The sequence below is a fragment of the Grampus griseus genome (assembly GCF_964374135.1).
Source record: "Grampus griseus genome assembly, chromosome: 9".
Taxonomy (NCBI): domain Eukaryota; kingdom Metazoa; phylum Chordata; class Mammalia; order Artiodactyla; family Delphinidae; genus Grampus; species Grampus griseus.
In genome coordinates, this window is record NC_139003.1 from 76,462,084 (window position 1) to 76,487,896 (window position 25,813).

Sequence of the window (25,813 nt, forward strand, 5' to 3'; positions counted from 1 at the left end):
CAAAATCTCCTTAAAGGTCTACTCTCAAAACAATGTTAAGATCACTATATATGGTTTTCATAATACATCTCGTTGGAGAAATGGATATATATTTGTCCTTGTTGGATAAATGGATATACATTTGTCCATTTCCAGATTTTTCTCACCTCTCCTAATTGCTGTGATTTCTCAGAGACAGTGTCTGGTATGTCATGATTATATCTGTAAATTCCTTCCAGACAGTAAAATTTCTTGAGCTTGGAGACATGAAATCATTTAACTGAGTTAGGTGCTTCCTGACAATATTCTTAGCTGCCCCGGAATCCCGCACTTAGCCATGTGCTGTCCTTTACTGTGATGATTTGCTTGGACAGAGAAAAAGAAGCAATGTTAACATGGCCCGCTCTGTTTGGAGGAATGACTAGAGTTCCTTCTTCTTGTTTTAAACATAACTTTAAAAATTCTCTTCATCTTCCTTAGCGTTATTCATAAGCCTGAGTTACTGCTTCTGCGTTCCTGACACTGCTTTTTAAAGGTTTGTACTGTTCTTTTGTGTTCCATTTGTATTTGGGGGCTCCTTTTTCCACATTTTGCACATGGCCTTTAAAATGCTTTTTATTTCTGTTTATAAAAGGAATCTTTAGTGAAGAAGTTTGAAGGCCAGAGACCAGTGTAAAGAATAAAATAAAAAATAAAAATCAACTGCAATTCCACCCCTTAGAAATAATAGTGATTCATATCTTAACATACTTCATTTTTAGAAATAATAGTGATTCATATATTAACATACTTCATTTTTTTATGCATATGTCTTCTTTAGTTAGGGCCATATTCATATATCTATCTTGCCTTTTTAATTTGTAAGATTTTTTTCATAGCATGCAATATTTATATACAACATCATTTTAATTGTTTCCAAATATTTTGTTATATACATTAAAATTCACTTGCTAGTCTCCTTTTTGGGAAATGTAGGCTCTTGTAATATTTTGCTCTTACAAATAAAATTATGTTGAATATTCTTATGCTTTAAAAAAACTCACGATATTGGAGAGTTCTCTGCCCAGCAATAATAATTTATTTCAATGATTTTTATTTTTTCTTATGAGCTTATTTAAAATTGTACAGCCATAATTTAATTTTAGATTTTCTCATCCCTAGTGAGCCATTTTTTTTCATCTAAAAGTCTTCTGCTATTTCTCTGAAATTTCAGAAACATTCTTTCCTAGATTAAAGTTTATTTATCTGGCTAGCTGATATATTTACCTTCTCCAGAGTCACACATCAGTTCCCCAGTGAGTTCTTTCTTCTCAGCCAAACTTAAAATTACAGAATAGTAAACTGTTAGAGTTGCTGAAGATCTTAGCAGTTTTCTTTTAGGATACCCTTGTTTCCAGATAAATACATTGTTTTTCTGTAGTCTTCTAAAAGAGCAAGTTAGGGGCTTCCCTGGTGGCGCAGTGGTTGAGAGTCCGCCTGCCGATGCAGGGGACACGGGTTCGTGCCCCGGTCCGGGAAGATCCCACATGCTGCGGAGCGGCTGGGCCCGTGAGCCATGGCCGCTGAGCCTGCGCGTCCGGAGCCTGTGCTCCGCAATGGGGGAGGCCACAGCGGTGAGAGGCCCGCGTACCGCAAAAAAAAAAAAAAAAAAAAAAATAAAAAAATATAAAAAAAAATAAAAGAGCAAGTTAATAGCAGGTGACGTGTGTTGTACAGGCTGGGTGACAAAACGTGCTTGACCTCAGCAGAAGGCCAGTGGGGCAAGAGAGAAATCTGGAACTACAAAGCATGGTTTGGTCAAGTGTGGGGAATAGAGTCCCCAGACGATGCTTAGGAGAGTTAATAGGATTGTTCTCTCAGTTTTAAGCAGGGCATTGGCTGGCAACTAGAAATGCAGGGGTCTAGGACTACTCCTCCTAACAGATACAGTTTTATAAGGTGTCAAGGTGCCCACTGGTTTAGAGCTTAAGCTAGGAATCTTGTCCCAAGTAGGGCCTTTAATGGTAATTGGCGATTAAGTGAAAATCGAGTCCTATAAATGAGGAAATGCAGAATGGGTTGGAGAAGACTCAAGGATAGCAATTAGGCCAGATACTTAGGGCTCCAGCCAGTTGTCAACACTGGGTTTAGAGCTACTGGTGGGTCTGAATTTAATATACATGATCTTTCCTAATTAAGACTGGCTTAGGGACTGTAAGAGGCTGGGAATGCTGGTTGAAGGTTTTGACGCCTACTGTTGTGAAGGTCTAGGCTGGAGAAGAGGCAGGAGTGACCAAAATCAAGGCATGACTATATTAGATACTCTGATTTTGACCAAAACAGATTTCCAGCAGATGAAAAGATAAACAGTGTCTCTTTGTCATTACTTTATCCCATCTCTGTGCAAGGATTTATTAGAAAAGCTTTGTTTGTATACTTCATCTAAATCTGTTACCTACATTTCTGCTCAACACCCAATAACATTTCTGCCTCTTTTCTTCTATGTTTACCCAAGTAAATTTTGCTACTTTTCCACCGTTACGTCTGTGATTTTTAGTGATTGTCTGCATCTTCTTAAAAGAGAAGCTAATCTCTGACCCATTTAAATTTTTTCTAACAAGGTATATCTTTTAATTTACATATTCTCATCATTAGTGACACTGTTGAAATTAAAATACACCTGTGAGATTTTCACAGTTTCAAGACAAAATTTATGTTTGTTAGATTTATTCTCTCTGCCTTGGTATATTGATTTGAAGATGTATTTTTCACATTTTCCATATCCTGCTGCTGCTTTTGTAAGACTTACTTGGTATTTCCACCTTGACGTTAGTTTCTTTATATTATTATATATATTGTTTTCTATGCTATTCAGTCTTTTATTGGGGTATTTTTCTCCTCTTCATATTTTAAGCTAAAATCTTCTTGATCAGATCGGCAACTCTTCTAGCAGACATTTTTTTTCAAGGTCCCTGTGAGATGTACTTTATCCCTTGCCAGAAGCTACATCAGATACTTTGGGAATATTTACAGAATTTCTTGGCTTGGAATGATATAAACATATTGATGGAACTCATATGGCTTCTGCTGAGGGCTTTAGCTTGGAAAAAAAACCACCTAAGGCTTAAGAGGGTTTTTTTCCCTCCTAATGGGACGATACTGTACTTAATGCAGTCATGTCCTTCTTTTGATATTTGAGACCTTTATTTATCGCTGCTTCTGTTTTTTAATACTTACCTCTCGTGTCTTTCTAATAATTAAAAGAATTAACAGAATAAAGATCATTTTTAAATTAAAGAGAATTTAAATCTCAATATTTAAAAAAGTCTATATTATGAATTATTTTTGGAATCTTTTTTCCTTGAATATATTTCAGAGGAAAAAATTCTGAGACATCTAAACCTATGGGAAAATTTGAAATAAATACAATGCTTCCTTCAGCAAGAAGAATCTTGGTTTCCTCATATTTTCTTGAGATTTAGGTGTCTACCCAGAAAATGGGGAAAACAAGTTTGACAAGAAATCAATATAATCATTATTCTATTTAGAGGATAATTCTTTAGCCTAATGGTTTCTGAACACTGATCACAATAGTTCATCTTCATTCCTAACCCCATTTGCAAGCCTACCCAGGACATGTTAAGCCCAATTCTGTCTGTCTGTTGTTAGTACTACTTTACTAGGGCCCCTGGTAGGATGTTAGCTTTCGGTACACTTGGATTTATTTTTCTGGTTCTCAGCCTAGGATTACTTGAGTTTCACCTTCTGGTTGTCTTGAGGCTGCCAAATCAGGCAGACACAAAAGATTCTGGAATCAGGGATGTGGTGTTTTGCTTAAAGACTTGTAACTGAGCATGGCTCATCACTTCTGGTTCTCTACACAGGCTGGCCTAGGTCTATAAATCCTACTTGAAGAAGCTAGTATCTTTCCAGGAGGGACGATTATTCTATCCAGCAAAGGCCAGCCCACCTTAATTGTACTCTTGGTTCTTCAAGAAGCCCTGAGAATGAAGTATGTCATCAAAACACATACACAGTGAGATTTTAGGAGCTACTGTAGCAACTAATGTTACCCTAATTTAAAAAGGGACACAAGAGAAGTAATATGATGCCCTCAGCAAGCTTATATTCTATTCATATAAAGAGAATATGCCTTGGTTATTATTGGTTATTATAATAGAAAACAGTTATTGTAATGATAATGATAGGGAAGTAAGATGAGTCCTGAGCCTGGAAGTGGGAGTCATATTTCTAAGAAGGCTTCCTAGAGTAGGTGATGGATAAGTTAGGCCTAAATAAATAAATATAATTTAGTCTGTCACAGAGGGCAGGAAATTCTCTGCAGAAATTGTAGCCTGAGAAAAGTCTTCGGATCAAGATACAACATAGTGTGTAGGGAACAAAAAGCAATTTAGTGTTTTCAGAAGATATATATAGAAAGAATGATGGGAACTGACGTTGTAGATATACTTAGGGTTCTGATCATTGAGAGTCTTAGAAGCTATGTAAAGAAACTTTGGAGCCTGTGGGTGATAGAGGCATCTTTTAGATTTCCAGTAGGTGAGGTGATAGATTTGATAGATTTGCAGTTGTAATAAATTCAGTGGCTCTGGAAAAGAAAGCTGCCCTATTGTGAGGCTATTAGGAAGCCTCAGGAGAGGCCCGCATGGTAAGGAACGGAGGCTTGCTGCCGGAACCTATGTGAGAAGACCATCTTGGAAGTGGATCTTGCAGTCCTGGTTAAGCTTTCCAATGACTATGACTGCGACTTCTGGAGAGACTCTGGGCCAAAACCACGCAGTGAAGATGCTCCTGAATTCCTGACCTTCTCAAACCGTGTGAGATGATAAGTGCTTGTTGTTTCAAGTGACTGCATTTTGGTGTAACGTGTTCTACAACAATAGATTAATGCAATGGGTTTTGAGAAGAACAGAACTTCAGTGCAGGCAGATAAGTTAGGAGGCTGTTGTACTTGAGGTTAGAAATAATAAAGTTATAGTTTAGGGGAGATAAAGATGGCTAGGAGGGAAAAGATATAAAAAATATTAGGAGTTAAAAATCCCTTGGACTTGGCGGATGCTTAAATAGAGAGAGGTGAAGATAGAAGGAGGGGTCTTCGTTGATTCATACATTTCTCGCTTGCAGGACTGGGTGGATGGTGGTTCTGAGCCATGGAGGAGGAACATATTTTTGGAGAGAGAGTAGATTGAGTTTTGGACACTGAGTTTGAGATGTCTATGAGATGTCCAGGTGGAATGTCCAGAACAGGTCTATCAATGAAGAAATAGGGATTTAGGAATCATCAGCATAGGGACAATAGCTGAAATGATAAATACAAAAGTGGTCATTTAAGAAAGGTGTATAAAAAACCAAAGTCCTACTGTATAGCACAGGGAACTATATTCAATATCCTGTGGTAAACCATAATGAAAAAGAATCTATATATGTATAACTGAATCACTTTGCTGTAGAGCAGAAATTAACACAACATTGTAAATCAATTATACTTCAATATAATTTTTTTAAAAAAAGAAAGGTGTATAGGGTGAGAAAAGCCATTGTCTGAGGAATCAACCTGGAAGGAGATGGCATATAAAAGACATGATAGGAAGGCATAAAGGAAATGAGAAAAGGTAGTCAGAGAAACCTGAAAAGGTGGATGGTTTGGTTTTAGACATTAGATAGGAAACCTTACCCTTTGACATTGGGTTGAAAAAGGCAAGAATGGGTGTGACTTAGGTAAGTTTTGAGATGGATGGACAATTGGAGAAATCATCCTTGATGGTACAAGTTTTCCAGATGAAGTAGGAAGCAAGATCACCTGCTGTGGGTAAGGGTGATAACAATTGAATAGAGAAGAGAAGCTCTGGAATAACTAAAGAGGAAGAACAAAGAACGAGATGAGCAAGAGCAATTAGGGGAATGGATGGATTGTGCCGAGTACTCAGCTGAGGTTTCGAGACGATGTCTTTGAAGTAAGTGATCCCAGTAGGGAAATAGGACAATATATACAGCCTATATATGTAGGCTCTTCCTGTTTCACTTTGGCTTCAGCCCTAAAGCTGATAACAATATTATAGATAACAGCTTATCTATGCAAGACAGGCTGAAAGATTGTGAAATTGGTTTTGTAACCCTCAGTTGAACAACTTTCTTCAGTCTAAGAGAGATGTCACTGTTGATCTTAGAGACAGTGAAGAAGAGGTTCTCTTTTAGAGGGTATTGTTGGTTGTCAGTGTGTTGACCACTCTCAGTATACCCATAGAGAGAGGTAGGGTGCTTCTGCATGTTATAAGCCAAGAGAAAAAAAAAGGCATTTGAGAAAACTACCCAGAAAACTTGACCTGAGTCTGCTACAGTTTAGGGGACACAGTCAGAAGTTAAGGACCTGGCTGGAGCTGGCAAAACAGCAAGACTATGGGATGCTTTGAGAGCTAGTTGTATTTCTGTTACTCGTGCTGTGAAGTTGTGCTTCCCATGTACCAGATGTGTTCCCCAACAAGGGAGCCAACCCATGGTCTCCTTAAAAGGAACCCTGCCCTAAGCAACCACTTCGGATGAGCTGGCATCTGGAGGAAAGGTACTGCCACATCCAGGAAGCTGCAGACATCCCCATTGTGAAGTTGGGGAGGGTAAGCAAGAGCACAGTCTTCAGTGGAAACTGCACATGTGCCCCCATAAGTCACCTTCGGGTAAATGTTATGCACAAAAGGAAGTGATGCCCAATCCCAAACGTTACCTGCCAAGATAGACTTTTATTGCACATTTGCCTCTTTTCCCTACATCCCTACCTCAGCCCAGTTACGGAAGGGCCAAGGCAGGACCTATGGAATGAGTGAGGAAGCAGGGTAGGAAGATTAAAGGTGCTAACTGCAGTTCCTCCTTCACTGCAGGCTTCTCATGTGCCAACAGTCCTGAGAGGAGGGAGGAAGAAGCTTTATATTTGCCTAATTGATTTCACACTGGACTGGACTGGATGGGATGCTCTTCAGAATGGACTAGATATTGTATTACCTAGCATTGATTAGAAGATCTGTGCAACCTGGCTGAGGTTTTATCCAGGGGTGGGGGTAGGGAGCAAGCAAATCAAATCAAAGCAAAAACGATATCAACAAAAATCCCAAGACATGTGGCAGCAGTGGGAAAATTAAGGCTTCTTTTTATTTAAGTCAAACTTGTTTAATAAAGGTAAGCGTTGGTTTTTTTCGTTGGTTGGTTGGTTGGTTAGTTTCCAGTAGTTCCACATGCCTGGATGTCCCTTGGGCATTTTTTTGTGTGTGTGTGTGTGTGTGGTGAGATCAGTAAATAGATGAGGACATAAAGGAATCAAGGGTGCCAGTAGGAGAATGGTTGAGTTGATTAACCATAAACATTCAGAGGGGGAGGGGGAGGGGGAAACTAGTAGGGTTAAGGCAGGGCTAATAAACTGAGAGAAATGAATCAAGGATTGGAATTTTCAGGAAGTTGCTGAGTGAAGGGGAACAAAATATACCACCCCCAAACGTGCTTCTTTGTTATATTCAGTATTTTGAGTAGGTTATTTTTAAGAAATGGAAGGCACGGGAGAAGTTTGGAAAACTGAGTAGGAGTTATCTTCTTGTAAGAAACATTTACATTTATGAGGGAAATCTCTATTTATAAGGGTCTCTACCAGGAAGAGAAGGATGATTCTAAAGCTCTAGAAACTCTTATCAATGGAGAAGGCAACTAATTTAAATCTGCGTAACAACCTTACTCACGTAGACTGTGCTTTTCCTGGTAACCTTCCATGACTAGTCCCCCTAACATCTTCTTTCATTTTTGACTATAGATAGTATTTAAGCTGGTGGCTTGGGCCATTTCAGGGAGTTACTCACTTTTCCTGGGTATCTCCTGTGTATATAGGGGGGTATACATGTTACTAAACTTCTGTTTTTCTCCTGTTAATCTGTCTTTTTATTATGGGAGGGGGGGCTCATCCCAAATCCTGGAAGTAGAGAGGGAAAGTTATTTTTCCTCCCCTACAATAAGCAATTGACACGGGAACCAGAAAGTGAGAAAGTTGAAAGGATTGGAAGTGTTGTAGCAGAAGCTAGTTGAGCCACCCCCATTGTGTTAGCCCTCATTCAGCCCTTATTCTCTCCACCCATTCAACCTGCAGATACTTTTCCCCCCACCCTCTTTCTTGTCTAATCACTCTCTGAGAATGGTTGCCCTCTAGTTAAGGTTCTACTATGCACCTGGTGTTTACCCCTCCAAGACAGCACTCCCTAACACTCCTTTCCTCTGGGAGTGTTCTTCATTCTAGAAGGAATGTCATGGAGTGATAACCAGGTTCTGGACCACCAGAACCTGTTCTGGAATCATGTGATGCCAGCCCTAATGATCTCAGTGCCCCCAGGAGGAGAAGAAGAACGCAAGACTACGTGAACCCAATCCCTATCTACAGCCCTATTTTCCACCCTAAAACTATGAGACCGCTTCCAACTCCCAGGAAGCAGGGCACAGTCTTGAGAGCGTTAGCTTTGCCTGGCAAAGTAATAAAGCTATTCCTTTCCACTCCTCCAAAGCTCTGGCTCCGTATTTCTATTCAGCATCCGTGAACAGAGGCCGGGTTTTTCGGCCACAGAAGTAGTACTGAGACCTTTAGATGAAAGCAGTTCCCAGTGTTGACACATCCTGAGTTTTCTCAAATAACCTAAATCAGTCAGTTCATTTCGGCAGATATTATTGAGAATGTGGTGAGTAAGATGGAGTCTACTCTCAAATAACATGTGAGAGCGTAGGGGGGAGAAATTAGGAAACTGAATATTAATTTTATTAGGAACAAAAATACAGGCCCGGCATTTGCTAAAATCACATAATTGAGAGGTACTTAAGATTAATTGTGCACCCCACTTTGTGCTTGATAGTGTGCTAACTTCAACGGATAAGGAGATGAGAAGAAAATTATTTACCCTTGAATATTGAAAAGCTGGTGAAGGATTGATTCTTGAGGATACAGTTACCATACAAGGAAGTAAGTCGTGCTACTAAAAATGGTTGCAGAAACACGTGGAAGGAGCATGTAGGAAGCTGAGGGATTAAAAAAAAGAACTTATTTTGGTTTGGGTGACATTAGATTTAAGTGGGTTTTAAATTTTTTTTTTTTGGCCAAGAAATAAAAGGAAAGATATTTTGTATTTCACTCAGAGGTTTGAACATACTTCATGAAGGCTGCATTTGAGATAAACCTTGAGGGATGAGTAGGATTTTTGAAGGAAGTGATAGGAGAGTGTATATTTTGTCCTGAGCATAATATAAGCAATGGAGTTACAGACTGTCTTCTGAGAATGGGGAGTTGTCAAGTGTGGAAGGGAATTAGAAGATGAGCATGGAAATGTAAATTAGGACCACCCAATGAAGGCGCTTGAAGGCTTGAATAACTCAGTAGGAAATTGGGAGTCACTGAAAATTTAAGCAGGGGAAAAAACGTAATTGGGGTAGAAGTTTAGGAAAACTGATTTGAAAGTTAGGTGTAGGATGGGGAGCCTGGGATAAACTAAGCTGGAAAATCTGACAAGTTAAAGACTCTAGTGATATGATACTTAAGTGGAAATAACGTCCTGAAACAGGATGATGACTGAAGAGGTGGGAAACAGGAGTGGATTCAAAAGGCCATTTGGGAATAGAACCAAATGGATTTTTTGATTTAAGATGTGGGCACAGAACTTGTTTTAGCTTTCCAAGACCATATAACTGGGCATATGGGAACATGAGACTTCCATTAAAAGACATAGGAAAGTCCTGAGGAGGTGCTGGTCGATGAGGTAGGGTGTGATTCTTTTGAGGGGCTACCTGTACATTCTGTAGAATTGCCTGACAGACATTTGGAAATGTAAACCTGGAGTTTGGAAGGGAGATGAGAGGTACAGCCCCAGAAGTTATCAGCTTAGAAGTTAATAGTTGAGGCCACAGGGGTTGATAAGATTCCCAACTGAGGGAGTTTATTATGAATTGTTTACCCTACTTGAGTTGTGAAATCCTTGGAGAATATGATGAAAGGTATGCATCTTCTTGCCAGAAAAATGTGCAGACACATAGACACAAAATTTTGTAGACCTTAGTTTCAGATTCATTGGTACCGAAAGAAAAGAGAATGGAGGAAAGAACTTGGTAAAATACTTAGGTGAAAGGGACAAAATCGGGAAAAGATGACACAGCAATAGAAAACAAACCAGCGTGATGAGGATGGTTTAAAAGATGATTTAAAGTAACTAGTGCTACAGAGTGTTTCAGGAGCCTTAGAACTGAGTTGTTGGACTTGGCGATCGTTGGATCAGGAGTTCATTGTTAATCTAGGACTAGGAAGACATCATTCAGTGGGGTGGTGGGGACAGAAGCCAAACGACAGAGAGCTAAGGAGTAATACAGTGTTAGAGTAAGTGGAGGTAATAAATGGAGAGACTAAGTAGCTCTGCTCTTATATTATGTTTAAAGGTAAAAAGAGAGCAGTGAGTTGAAGGAATATGCAGTCCCAGGAAGAATTTTTGATATCGTTTTAAAACATTGGGCATGTTTATAGATGGAAGAGAAAGAGATGGAGAAGATGTAAGAAAAAATTGGATGATCATTAAGAAATTTCAATTATTATTTAAAAAATGTTTACCTGTGCGATGTTACTAGTTATGGTTGCCCTTTTGGAAGACGAAATAAGGATCATGCTACAATGATAGTCACTCACAGCTAAGTCTTGGATCCACTTATGGGGCACAAGGAAACATTGGAAAACAGAATTGTGTAAAGAAGAGTAGGCAAGTGTGAGGATTTTCTTGCTCTAGACCCAGCAGACGTGTTCCTACAAGAGAGAGATGTAACGTGGACAGTGTTGAACAGAGGTGCTCTCAGCAGTAGAGCCAACTGTTGTGTCTCCGTGCTCTTGGTTGTCGGTACTTGTTCTTTCCCTGGTTTGTAATGTCATGTTTCTCAACCTTGGCTGTTCATTGGAATCATGCTTTGAATAATATCGATGCCTGGCTGCCAACCCCAGTGGTCCTGATTTTTAATCATCCTTGGGGGGCAGTGTGTGGCCATGGAGATCTTTTGAAGGTGATGCTAACGTGCAGCTAATACGGAAACCACTGCTTCCACATCTTCAGTTTCTCCACTGGGGAGGGTAGCCTCCATCTAGGTATTTTCCAAAAGTTGCTTGAGGAAGGTATGGAGAGAGCCTCAGGAGACACCATGGAGAATACACTTACTTCCCTGGTGTAGAAAGATGAGACTTTTTCCCCATATTTCACCTTTTACCCAGCTTAATCAAGGCTTTTCAGCCATGACTGTGAAGAAGCGAGCGCTAGCAGTAGCTTAGTCTTTGGACATTTGTAAAATTCATGTTCAAGGAGTATCCACTGGGTAAGGCAAGGCTCCCAGGAGACAGGCTTCCTGCTTTTTCTGAAATCACCACTTGGTGATTAACCAGGCTGCAGAAAATCCACCGTGGTTTGCTCTGAGTACAGCGTGGACGGTCTGTACGTGACAGGTAGGAAGGAGTCTCTTTTTCAGCAACAGTTATTCTTCCAGAGCGAATCTATTTTCAGAATCTATTTTCAGGGTAGGTGTACACTAGGCCAGTAATTCACTTCCCTCTCCTCCGCTCTCTAAGATTTACTGCTCTCTAAAGAAGAGGTCATTGGCAAGTGTGAGAATCGTCCAGGATTATGTGAAGTTGCAAAGTGAATGCCTCATTAGCATGTGAGAGAAAAGCCCCAAACAACAGCATCAAAGGGTGTTAAACCCATCCAGTGGGGTGGGGAAAGGGTGATTGGAATTAATTTAAACCGTTTTAAAGCCAATATGAATGAAAGGAGGATTATTTCCCTGATAGTTAAAACTTGGCCTGCGTGTGACCGAAGGTGTGTACATTTTCATGTGAAAACAAGCTTGCTGATTACCTAACTTGGTTCATAACTGATGGCCTATATGATAAAAAATATTTAGTCATTTCAGCTGTTTTCTGGAAACCAGAAGCACCCTAAGAAAGCAGTAGTAGGGAAAAATATTTGAAGCAGCATATTATCACAAGCTCCTGTTATTAGCGTGGTGGACAGTTGAAATCACCAAGACATGCAAAAACAGATCAACAGCAATATGGCAGGCAGACCTGAGTCAAGAATCTAATGAAGTCACTTGCCTTTAATTTGTGTCTATAAACCAGGCAAAAGAATTTCACCAAACAGGGTCAGACTTGGAGGGTTGGGGGAATGGGAGTGGGGGAAGTAGGGGAGGTATGAATGAAAAGTACAAACGGGAAAAGAAAGGCTCTGATTAGCTACCAAAATTTCCCTGCAAGCCATCAGTTTGGCTCCCTTCAGTGTCTGCTTAAAGAGCCCGCTGTTGGGCTTCCCTGGTGGCGCAGTGGTTGAGAGTCCGCCTGCCGATGCAGGGGGACGCGGGTTCGTGCCCCGGTCCGGGAGGATCCCACATGCCGCGGAGCGGCTGGGCCCGTGAGCTATAGCCGCTGAGCCTGCGCGTCCGGAGCCTGTGCTCCGCAACGGGAGGGGCCGCAACAGTGAGAGGCCCTCGTACCGGAAAAAAAAAAAAAAAAAAGAGCCCGCTGTTTACTGATTGGGTGAAAGTGACGGAAAGGTTTGGTGGGTCCTTGTAGCTTGCAATCAAAAAGCAATGCCAACTGTTATAACAGACTTCATGCCTTTCTGTTCTCAGGGGCAGAGCACTTGAGAAGCTGAAAGCTGCCTCAAAGTTTCCTGGAGGTTTGGGCTTAGGCAGAGGTGACTTTGATATAAAGTCTGGGGCCAAGGTAAAGGAGTGATGCGTGGCCCATTGCTTTGAGCATACTCAGTTCTGCCTCTGCTCTCCCTGCTCTGGGGAGCATCCTCAGAGAGCAGAATAAAGCAGCCGGAACCTCCACTCTCCCCAAAGGTGGCTGAAACGTTAAGCTCTTGCTCTATTGAAAAATAGGTCACATCAATGATATGATGGGTTAAAACTTTGCTAAATGTCTATTGAAATAACCTTCCTCTACCTGATGAAATCAGAAAAATGTGGCTAGCGCAGCAGGCTAAGGAAAATACTAAAGGATAAATTAGGATTCTTACTGTGATGTGCACTGGTTTTTCTTAACTAAAAGCAAAGTACTCACTACTTGCTATCATATATCATAAAACACAGGTATTTCCCCCTCTTTCTGCTTTAAGAACCTAGTTGAATCATCCACTATCCTCTGCTCTTAATTGTGTAACAATTTGGGCCAGTCAGGCAACTCTACTAGTCTGGGCAGATGTGAAAGTACTGCCTTGTTAGTTACCTGGGATATGTGGAACATCAGTTATTTTACAAGACAATTTTGAGGGATTTTGACATATGCACTAGAGAAGATCCACTAGTCTTTGATTTGATAAGTTGCTTCCTGCTGCCTCCTTCCTGTCAGAGGTACTGAGCTCAAAAAGAGATCAAACTTCCGGAAAGAAATACGCTTTATATAAATGTTCCTACTCGTATTATTTCATTGTCTCCTATGACAACCTGAGCGTCAAGGATTTATTCTGGGTAGTTAAGTTATACAACAAAATATCTGGTGTGAATTTTGGCAAGGAATTCACTAAGTGGATCACTTGCCAGGAACAGGTATCCATATGGAATAAACAAATAATGAGAGTAGGTAAGAGTATGCTCGTCAGGGGGGCTGCAACTCTGAATTCATTTCCTAATTTGCCCTGATAAAATATCATTAAGCTCACCAGTGAGCTTCATCTTCTCTTTTTAGTAAAATGTGCTTCATGAATAAGCTAATTTTCTTATTAAAAAACCCCCAAAATAGCTGGTTTGGATACTACAATTCATTAGAAAAAAGGGGTTCCGAAACTTGAAGGGCTATTGGGGAATGAGAATAAGAAAGAAAACAAAATTAGCTCCAAAAATATCAAGTTCTGTCTTCCAGTGAGGGATATTCACTTCTAAATATAAAACCCCTCATTTAGCATTGCTCAGGGTTTAGATGGAAAACAAAGAAAACCACAAACATATTGATGATTATACATATTAGCTATAAAGAGCTTATTTGAGTTTTCTTAAGGTTAATTGTGTTAAGCTGAGAGGTGATGCTTTGGGAATAGAGTCGTGTTTTTGGCTGTAAAGAAGCTGTGTGATTTCTTGAAGCATCCTTCCATTTGCTTCCATGAATAAGACATTTTCTGGAGTTAGTGTAGAGAAAAGAAAAGCTAATCAGATCATCGTGCTTGTGAGATGCAAGATTCTTTGTCTCTATAAAATGGGTTATTAATTCCCCAAATTTTATCCTAGCTTCCTCTGCCTATTGAGTGAAGCTGAAAATCCCTAAGGAATTATTTGACTTTCAATATCTATGCTTTTGTTAAAATACATTTCAACTGGCTCCTGTAATTAACATTAACCTCAAGTTCTTATTTCTGACTTCACGCCTCACAGAAAGTAAAGATTACAGTACAATTTCGATAAAAATGATTAGAGGCTGAAGAATCTTCATGAAATGTGAATAACAGAAAATATGTCTAACAGCCCACGTTTTTGTTAGCCCTCAAACTTGTTCCTCCTAAGATTTTGCCGAATATAAGTACCGTCTGACACTCTGAGTTAACATTTAAAAATACGCATTAGTTTCATAATCACTGCAGTGCAGAAGTTATTAAAGCTACAGCAGTTCAGCCTGAAAGAAGCCAAGAAATAGTCTGCATTATTTTGCTCTCTCCACCAAATGATAATTTATATGAAATCTTCCTTTTCTTAAACTTAGATCACACATATAATCTTCATAAACATAAGAAACAGAACATATGGTTTATAGAGAAGACTATAAAATTCATAGAGGGATCTATATAGAAAATTCCAAAAAGATAAGTGGAAATCATTTGATGAATGAGTCTATTTTAATTAATATCCATACAGGCTTATCAAAAGAAAGTTGAGTTAGATGGACAGTGGGGTCCCGTTACTATTAGAGTGAAGAGTAAGAATCTTACGTGAGTGGATATTACTCTCGGGGCAGAGGCGATTCAGCCTTGGTAAGATTCTGCTTACATTTAATGGGCACCTACTAAGTGCCAGGCCCTATCAGGTATTTTTATATTTTTACCTTCCTTGATCTGAACAACCTTGTGAGGTAGACAGTATGCTGAGGTTTGGAGAGATTCAGTATAGCTTTCAGGATAGCACAATTTACAAATGATAGAATCAGTATTCACAGCAGGTTCTCCCAGCATCAAGTGTGGAGCTCGTCTTCCTCACTGCGTTTTCCCTCTTAAATATATTCGGTTTGGTAACAGTGGAAGAAAACAGAATTGATTTCCTCATGTATCAGGTAATAGTTTGACTAATGAAAAATGTGTCCTTCTAAGCAGACTTTAACAGCTACCATAATCAATACTGATACTGAGAATAAAATTCTTGCACTGTAAGACTTGTTAGACTTACTGTGAAGTCTTAGCCATCTTTCCCCGAGAGTTGAGGGAGAGAAGCATGAAAGTTTATCTTTGTAATATAGTATTTTAAAATCAGTCACTCTCATTGGTGTTTGTATGATGCTAGCCAGGCCTCCCCAAGTTTAATGCTGTCACTGTCTCCAGTCATTAAGAGCGGAATTTATGATACGTGTGACTTTGGGTTTACTAGTTCTCCAGTATCAGGAGGAGGTGGGTGTGTTGTTGAATCTTGCAGTGGTGTTGGTGATTCACCCTTGATGGGCTTCTCAGCCAACTGCAACTTTCATCAGCTTGCACCGTACTTGTGCAGGCTGTGCTGGGTAGAGATGATTTTGTCATCCCTTTTGGATGAGCCTCGGGTAGCTTCTGAATGCACTGTTTGTCCCCACATCCCTAGGACACAATGGGTATTCACCAACAATGGCTTGTTTCTTTTTAGCGTGTGAAAAACAATTGAGATAAACAATGTCTAGAATCCGATCTCTATGTCTAATGCATAAATAATTTCAAGCCTTCCGTAAAAGGGATGATAGATTGCTGTCATAGTGGGCACTCGATAAATCCTTATTGTTTGATGGCTTGATTCATTGTGAACAACTGTATAAACATCAAGGTGGTATGCAATATCTATAACCCATGTATCACCATGCTTTCACTTTTTAGCTACTAAAAGTTTTCTCCAAATCGTTCTACTTCTCATCATGTCAGCATCTGCCATCTTTGCCCAAAGGTGCCCATCTTCTGCATTCTGCACAGTTACCAAAGTCCCGTTAACAGGTCAATCTGTATCCAGTCTGACCCCTCAGACCTCAATCCATTCATCCATTCTCCGGATTCCAGTGAGCGCTTTTTTTTAAAATAAAAGAATGAATGGCCCCACTTCTGCTTAAGTACTTGAATGATTTCCCACTGTTCTTAGGATAAGGACACCCCTCAGCATATACCGACAGTACTGATATATTGTAATCACACAATATATTGTATTTATTGAAGAGCTCTAGATTTCCTTTCGACCCACATTCTCCTCCAGCTACTATTTCATTCCCTTGCCCACCATTACTGCAAAACTGTACGAATGAGGGGTAATCACTGTTTCTACTTCCTCAAATCCAATTTTCGACTCAGTCTTCTCCAAACAGTTTTCTGTCTCCCTACTCCACACTAATTTCTAATGGCTTTGAAGATGCTAAACACACTGATCTCAATCGTTTCTAGGATCAAGATGCCAAAGCATTGGTCCCATACATTGTCTCAACTAAGTTGCCCTCCCAAGCCGCATCACTACAGTTTTCCACAGCCTTCTTCTGGGAAAACTTTCCTCTCTTTGTTTTGATGGTCACTACTTTCTCTGGCTTGCCTCTTACCTCAGTGACCACTGCTTCAGTGTATCTTTGGTCCTTTTTTTTGCGTGACCTGTAAATAGCAGTCTCTAGGACTTGGTCTGAGATCCTCTATTTTCCCCTATTTACATTTACTCAAAGTGATATTGTTGGTAAAATGGTCTCTGCCATCAGATAATAACTAGTTTACAAATACATTTTGAATTTCTAGTGAGAGGTTTTTGAGCATTTGCAAAAAAAAAAAATACTGTTTAACTTCATTTGTTGTATTAAAATATATTTCTTCATACTAGCCCAAAATTTGAGCCAGTTTTTGAATCTAATGTGCTGCTTTAACTCAACAGAGTAAAAACTTTAACAAAAATGGGAGACTCTAGTAAAGCATCTGAATGGAGAAGTTCAGTTTAGAGACAAAAGGCTAGTTTTGGCTCTCAGGACTGTTGGGGGTTAGATGGGCTGACGATAAAGTATAAAGGTAAGGACACATTAAAAAATAATTTAATATTAGAGTATGTGCAGAAAGTAATCACTGAGAAGGTTGTATTTCATAAGTTTATATCTTCAAAAATCCATCTTTAAGATAAAGGTTACTCAGGAGGCGTTCTTTAACAGACAGTATCACAAAAATTGTTGGGCATGTGACAGGACTGTTTGAACAAAAGACTGAAATACTAAGACTCTTAAATATACACACCTTAGCTATCATGAAGTTAAGTATTAAAATAAAATTTAAACTCATTAGCATTGATTAATTTCCTCTTTATGGTACAAAGGCAACCACTACAGAAGAATATTAAAACTTTATCACTGAATTATGGCCATATACCCTGTCAGTCAACATAAGCAACTCATTATAATTCAACACGTTTATTGAGGGCTCATTGTGTCCAAGGTGTTTATTCTTACATTTCTTCCTCTGGCCTATCGTTTATTCATTCAACAATCATTTACTATTTTTAAGGCATTATTATGGACTCCAGCGATATAGAAACAACCAGGTTATGGCTTTCCCTACAAGAAATGTATAGAGATTAATAAGACACTGTTCTTATTTTCAAGCAGGGATAATGAAGGGATTGAGAGACAATTTCTGACTCTGATAATGAGGTGTTTCAAAGCAAGTGATTTTGGATTTTGAAAGTATATGGAAGAAAAGAGTTTATCATTCCATTTGTAGCAAAGTGTGAAGCATTTAATAGTAAATTTGGTTAAGATATTTGCAGTTATTATAGAACATATAGTTTATAAGATAGGCAGTTAGCGTGCTTGCAACTAATGTATTTCCTTAGCTCTGATGCCCTCCATAGTAAGATTCACCATGAATTTAAGAATAACTTTTGGAAAAAAAAATTATTACATAAAGTATGCACATAAATTGAATTAAATCACAATTGTAGAAACATTAAAGTGTGAAAGGAAAGTGCCTATTTTGCTTTATGGAGGAATTATAATAGATAGTAAGTCAATTTACTAGCTAGTGTGGTTTCTAGTCTCAGTTGACTTATTGATTGGTTTAACAATTTTTGATAAGTCATTTAAAAAACACAGTTTGCAATTTCAGAACAACATTGGCAGCAAAAATGCTTTTTATTTTGTGAAATTCAAACTGGCCCATGTACATTTTCCAGTGCCATTTGATTCAGATTCCTTTGTTTTTTTTAATTGTCAGAGAATACCGTGCCTCCTTAATTAGACCAAATTCTTTCTAATCTCAGGAAAAGAACATTAGAAAATATGGTTCTTTGAGTCTACATTCCATTGAGTACATCTTGAATTTTTTAAAATCCTGAGCATATGGTCATTAATAAGTTAGACACTATCCATGTGACTTTTAAGTTCCACACATAGGACCAGAAGGTCAAATGTACAGATCCCCAGCACTTATTGCAGGGTCAGGCACGTACAGAAGGTGCTTAGTCCAAGTTTCTGGGAAGAATAGATTGATGTGCCAAAAATATACGAAGTTAAAGTAAATGGCGGCAGTTATACACATACCAAGATATCAAGGACTCGACCCCCAGAGCATTCCCTCAGTTGTCATCTCTGTATTTTACATTGCAACATGTTTTTCCTCTATAAAAGCATTAAGCAAACCTTGGTACTAAGAAAACAGGAAAGGTACTTTGCTTGGGGTGACTCTTAAGCCTCTGGCATTGTTTCAGGAGAGCCCAAGGAAGCAGATCCAGTCCCTATAGCCTTTTTTGACTAATTTTGCCTGAAATAGTAGATGAAAGACTATGATGCCACTCATACTTAAGTAAAACTTAAAATATAGAGTTTTATTATTGTAAATAAAGATCTTTGAGGGCAAGGACCATGTTTTTATTTTTTTTGTCTTTGCTTGCCAGTGCCTAACCTAGTACAAATTCAATATATGTGCTTAATAAACAGTTGTTGAATGGATGAATAAAAATGTCATGGTTAAAGGAAGGAAGCTATAGAATTAGCATCATAAGGGTAATATTACCTAACTGAAATGGTATGTGCAGGCATGGAAATATCCAATTTGAGGAAGTTAGAATTGTAATGCTCTAATTTTAACTCTCACAGTTAGTACTTAGCAGTGTTGCTATTCATCAGCAAACACTCAAACCTCCTTTTTGCTAGACCTGCATGGACTAGTTGATATACCAAAAATAGACAAAATTTTCACTAAGTGCTTTTATAATCAAAGCAACTGATGAATCCATGTAAATGGATACACCTTCATTGATGAGCAAGTTTGGATTTTGTCGTCAGACTTCTGAAGTCACCAGGATTGTTCTCAGGCATTATTTAAAATCAAATGATCAAAATAAAGATTGTTTTTCAAGCGTTCTATTTTCTATTTTTTCTATTTTCCCTTTTGCTGGTGGATTATTTTGTTCAGCTTTCCCTCTTTGTTTGTTTTGGGAATTAGGGCTTTCCAATGAGCCCATGCAGTGTGAAGAACTACCTCTAGATACTGAGTTTACATTACAAACAAGCAAAAATTCCCAGTCTGTCAGAGATCTCCTCCTAGGATACAAGGGAAAGCAAAGTTCAGCTAAACTGCACAATTAATTCGCCATCACTTCTGAATAGAGAAAAGGTTGCTTTAAGCTGTTCTGTTCTCCTCCTAGGGATTTAAGGTCAGTTGCAAGAAGCAAAATTACTATTCTTTCAAAGCTGTCTCTCTTGATTTGTATTTCTGTAATTATCTCCTCTGGACCTCTTCCTCTTTAGCTTGTAAACTCAGCTTAATAAATCAATTCAAGGGTTAGATACATGTAAAGATACCTACTCTGAGAGCTGGATGGACAGGAAAAGGAATAAAGTAGGACAGTTGCCTTTTCTTGACCACTGGTTTCACCCATGTATCAATTATTTTTGTTTTACACAAAAGAATCTGAGATCTTTTCTTTCTCCCCAAAATAAGAGAAGTGATTTTTTTCTTTAAATTCTCTCTCGCTAATAAAAAGATTAAAAGCATTGTCACTCTGCCTTTTCAAGGAGTGGGCAAGTTCTAGAAATCAAGAGAACAAATTATTTGTAAAGAAATAAGGCCTTAGAAGTGGTTCTTTTAGTTTTAGCTGACTCTCAAGCTACTGGAATTAGAAGGTTTTACGTGAAAATAATAAATGTAAACAGTTAAACATATTCTGTTAATAGTGTTAGCAAATTGGGCCAATATCTGACTATACTACTGATTTTTATTTCTGACAAAGAGCTCAGAATGTTACCAGGTTTTGTATTGTTTTTCAAATCAAGGAATAGAAGATAGTTATTCCAAATGTTTTTTGCATATTATACATTTTAGTTTGGGGATGATTTCACTAAAGAAGCAGTATAGTCAACTGGTCAAATTCATGAGCTAAACCTGCTGGGTCCACATCCTACCTATGTTGTTACTATGTAAACTTGTGTTAGTACCTCAGTTTCCTCCTCTGTAAAATGGGAATAATAATAGTACCTACCTCATATGGATGGCTATTCTGAGGATTAAATGAGTTAATATAACTAAAGCAAATAAGCAGTACCTAGCATATAGTAAGGATTCAATAAAAGTTATTGTTATTCACAGCTGGCTTCTCATTCTCCTAAAAATGCTGTAGAGAATATGTGTGTGAGCCACCTTTATTTTATTTTTGAGAAGTATTGTGAGCGAGATTGCATTAAATGGAACACCTTGAGGTGTTATTCACTGGAGCTGGTGGAAATTAGTATTACCAAATGAGATTTCTGCATCCTCTTTTATGAAAATGTCTGAAATGTGTTTCCATTTATGAGAATTCTGGGGACAAGGAAATCTGCCTGGAAGGTGACTTTCTTGGGAAGTTTACTCAACTCGCAGTTTTTGTGGTTATTTTTCTCTATCTCTTTTTCACCCAGATCTCACTGTTTAAGGTGCAGTAAAGAGGAGAAAGGTTTGCAGAATGAGGACAGGTTGAGGGATAGGGAAACATCTCACTAGCATTGTTATTAATGGTTTGCTACTTATTTATTTTTTAATTGACGTATAGTTGAATTACAATGTTATGTTAATTTCTGCTGGACAGCACAGTGACTGAGTTATACATACATACATATATATATATATATATATACATTCTTTTTTATATTCTTCTCCATTATGGTTTATCCCAGGACATTGAATATAGTTCCCTGTGCTCTACAGTAGGACCTTGTTATCCATCCATTCTATATGTAATAGTTTGCATCTACTAACCCCAGACTCCCAGTTCATCCCTCCAATGACTTTCCTATTTAAACAGCAATTAAAATATAAATTTATAAATAAGACCCACTGATGTTTTGAGTATAGTAGGATACTGATTCTGACTTGGGATGCTGAATTCCGTCCTCTGTATTGACAAAGGTTACTTGCAGGAACTATATGACTAAAAGGAATTTTAAAGATCACTATCCGATTTTTAAAATGAGGAAAATGAGCTCCAGAGTGATTTAATTAAACCCCTACTCCGTTGATTCAATAAATATTTATTGATCTTCTACTATGTGTGATTTGCTCTGCTGGGTAACAGAGATACAGCTGTGAATGAGCAGGCGTGGTCTCTGTCTTTTTAGTACTTACAGACCCCAGTGGGGAAATAGACAATTATCGTAAAGCACGATGAAGAGAAGTACAGGGAACTTGCGGAGTACACAGCAGCAAGAACTAACCTATTATACTATAGGTGGTCAGAAGTGATATAGAATTCTAATTAAACCCTGAAAATTCAAATTGAGTGTGCCCAGGCTCTGGGAAGTTGCCCAGCTATGGAAAGGCCTGAGGAGAGAGAGGGCAAGGCATTGAAGCCATTCAGTTTGATGGAAAGAAGAGTGAGTTGAAAGGGAGGGGACAGAAAGCTGGAGATGTATGCAGATCCTAGTGGGCCAGGTAAAGCATGTTTTGATTAGCCTGAGGGCAATGGAAAATTTTTGGAGAGTTTTAAGCAGAGGGAAACATGCTCAGATTTGTATTAAGATATTTCCAGCTCTAGCCTGGTGGATGGATTTAGAAGGGGAAGACAAAAGTCAAGGAGGCTGGTGAGAGACTGTGGTGGCTTAACGTGCTGTCTGTGGATAAATGCTATCAAATCATAACCGTGTAGAAGATACTGATTTCATTTCTAAGTCTTGTTTTTAAATCGTCAATACTTTGAATATTACATTTTTTTCCAGCCAAGTTCCTGAAAAATAGCCTTTTAACCCTCCCCCCGTTTCCCTTTATTAAACCAGGGCTTTGATATTGCATGACCCCCTTTCTATTGTAGAAGGAGAAAGACGATGAGCTTAATTGTTTTGGCTGGACTTTTTCACCCAACAGGTAATTCTTACCTACGAGGCACTATTTATCTTTGTGTCAGATTCATTCTGTGTTTTCTATTCCTGTTGCCGCTGCCCTAGTTTAGGTCATCATTACCTGAACTGTTGCCATAATGACCCAACTCATCTCCCTGACTCCCAAACCTTTATTTTCTCATATTTATCTTCACATTGTGCTTTGATTCCCCTGCTCAAATGCTTTCAGAGGCTTTCCTTGGCCTACAGGAGAAATGTTAGCCATTGTTCCATATGCTCTCAGAGCTTTACCTTCCCCTGGCCTGCATACACCCTACTCGCCAACTCAGTCAGGTCACACACTGCTCCCCCAAGAGCTCCCCCTTCCCCATCTCTCTACCCTTGCATAGGTCTACAGTGGCTGTCTCCATTTTCTGAAATCTTAACCATTTTTCAAGGTCCAGGACAGAAGCAAATTTTTCACATGGTACTTTCCATAGTTATGCCAACCACAAGTATTGTTACTCACTCAAGGGTTTCACGGGTGAGCTCCTGAATTTTCCTGTTACTTTAGTTAAATATATGCATAGCTCATCTCTTTTATAAGATTATACATTCTTAGGAAGACATGGTAACTTTTTCTCCTCTGTATCTTTCTCCTCAATACCTTGCCCAGTGCCTTGAAAACAGTGGACATTCAGTAAGGATGTATTTAATTCAATTGATGTCCCTTTTCATGCCAAAATTTAAAATTTTTATATGGCATTATTTTGTTTGGGATGCAAAGTGCCTTTAGGAAAATGGTATAATTTATGGATTAAAATTAATATTTTAACAGTAATTCTTATTTTTAAAGTGTGAGATATGAAGGGGAGAAATTAATGTTAATATTTCAGCATGGAAGATACCCAGTGAAGGGAAAAAAGTCTCACCACACACACACACACACACACACACACACACACACACACACACACACACACACACACACACACACACACACACACACAATGAAAGAGAGAGTAAGCCTTAAAAATCTGGGCACCCAGAGATTGTGGAGCTTGTTAGATAAGAACTTATTTCCCATGTCTCCTGCCTATGGCCACCCTTCCCCCTCCATCTTTGGAAGAGTCAGAACTTGAGTTGGTAAGAGGGACAAGAAAGGGTGGAAGAGAACCTTAGGAGCATTGGTGCTTTCTTTCTGAACTTCTGACCTGAAATAGGCTCCTTCTGGGGACAAAGAGGAGATCCAACTCTAAAGTTCAAATTTTTATTTATTATATTCGTTCAGGCATACTAAGTTTGCAAATGGAGACTCCTTTGCAATTAAGGTTTCTTGTTCTATTACATCAGCGTGTAATGTAGCTTACTGAATGCATTTAAAAGGTGCAGTGTGAAACAAAATTAATTTGCCTTCTGATTTTATTCTCCAAATTGCTGTTCTATCTACCTATGACTCAGGACAGAACAGGATTTCATGATTCAAGCCCCCAGCTGATGAGTATCACATGAATATTTTGGAAAAAAATTGCGTTGGTAAGACACATGAAAACATCATTAGTATGAACTTAGATGAGGTGAGATTTTTAATTGGCCTTAGAGTTTCGGTTTTTAGAAAGGAAGAAGAAAGTGCATTCTAAATGAAGTTCTGACTTACAAAGATACTCAAAGTTCTCTTTTGTGGGAGAAATCCGAGTAAAATCTGAGTAAAGGAGAGGCTCATCTTGAGGAAGGAAGGTTGGAAATATACATTAGGACAAGATCTTTGCTTGTAAAAGATCTTGATGGCCAAGCTAGGAAGCTCTGACTTCCTTTTTAAGTAATGAGTTTATCTTTAATGCCTTTTAAACCAAGGAATGGAATGGCAAAGTCAGTTATTCATCAAGATCTGGTAATAACGTTGCCTTTTCCAACTTTCCCCCTTTTCTTACATCACATCATTATATTTTCTCCGTAGCACCTTAGTTCCCTTCTTTATTGCCTGACTCTCACTATTTAGTGGAAGCTGAATGAAAACAAAAATCCTTATAAATTGTTTTTTTGGGGTTGTTTACTGCTGCTGTAACATCTGTAGAATAGAGAGTGGACACGTAATAGGCACTCATTAAATATCTGATAAGTAAATAATACGTGAAGAGGGAGAGATTGGAGGAGATAACCTGTTAGAGAAGTTTGAGAGGCAAGTGCTGATAACCTGGGTTAAGGTTTTGACAGTAGTAGGACAGAAAAGAACACAGTGTACAGATGAATTATGAAGGTGGAGTTAACAGAGAACCAGACAGAATGGAAATGTCATAGGCAATTCCAAGACTTGGAACCGTCTTTCTGGGAAAATGATGGTGTCCCTTCTAGAATCTAGAAATGTAGGGTAGTGATGGGTTTTTAGCTTTAGCTAGATTTACTGTGTCAGTGGAAGAGTCCCGGGGAAGTACCATTATCAGGTATAAACACTGTAACCATCACAGAGGGTGAGGGAGCCAGGCTCTGCAAGGGACACAGTGTAGCTTTCAGCAGTTGGACATTTTTGTACCTGCCACAGTGTATGTTTTAAAAATTCAAATGTTTTTTTAATGTTTGGGAGAATGGGGGGTGGTGTGGTCTATTTTTTATTGCTTTTCTCTTCAGCAAATCTGTTAAGTGTGGAAAAACAATGAACAAAAAGTTGGCCTAGACCCCCTAGGAAGTAAAGCTGGTGGTCCCGCCTAAGCGTCCCCCTCCCCCCTGCTGCCCGCCCCTCCTTCCACTCTCCAGCATTTTTCCCATGTGGCTCTGAACGCTGCTTAGGAACTATCTTTGGCAGTATTTGTGAGGCTTGCTAGCTTCAGCTAAGCAACCAGTCACTTGAATGAAGTAGAAGCTGAGCGGAGAATGTATAAGAAGTTGCCAAATGAAGTTTTGTTTTGTTTCATTCGCTACTGCTCTGCAGATCCGGAGGGCAAAAGGGATGACTGTGACCAAACAATGTTTCACCACATCCCCTAGCTCACAAGGATCTAGTTCCAAAGACAATTTGAGTTTTAAGTGTGCAGTTACCAAACTAGAAGAATTTCTATTCTCAGAAATAGAAATAATGTTTTCCTCGATGATCCGCTTCCAACACCAGTAACTTCCCTTTCTAACATCTCAGTATTGCCGTTACAAAATACAGCATAAAAGGTCAAAAATGAGGAAGTTTCCTAATAAGAATATCCAAAAGATACGTATTGTACGTGTTTGCATTCTCTTAGTGGAATTTCCTTTAGGTAATAGAAGAAAAATTCCTTTGCAGTGACAACAGTATGAGTTTTCCAAAAAATGAATCTATTCACCCAAGTCATGGAGACTGTGCTCTATTAGCTG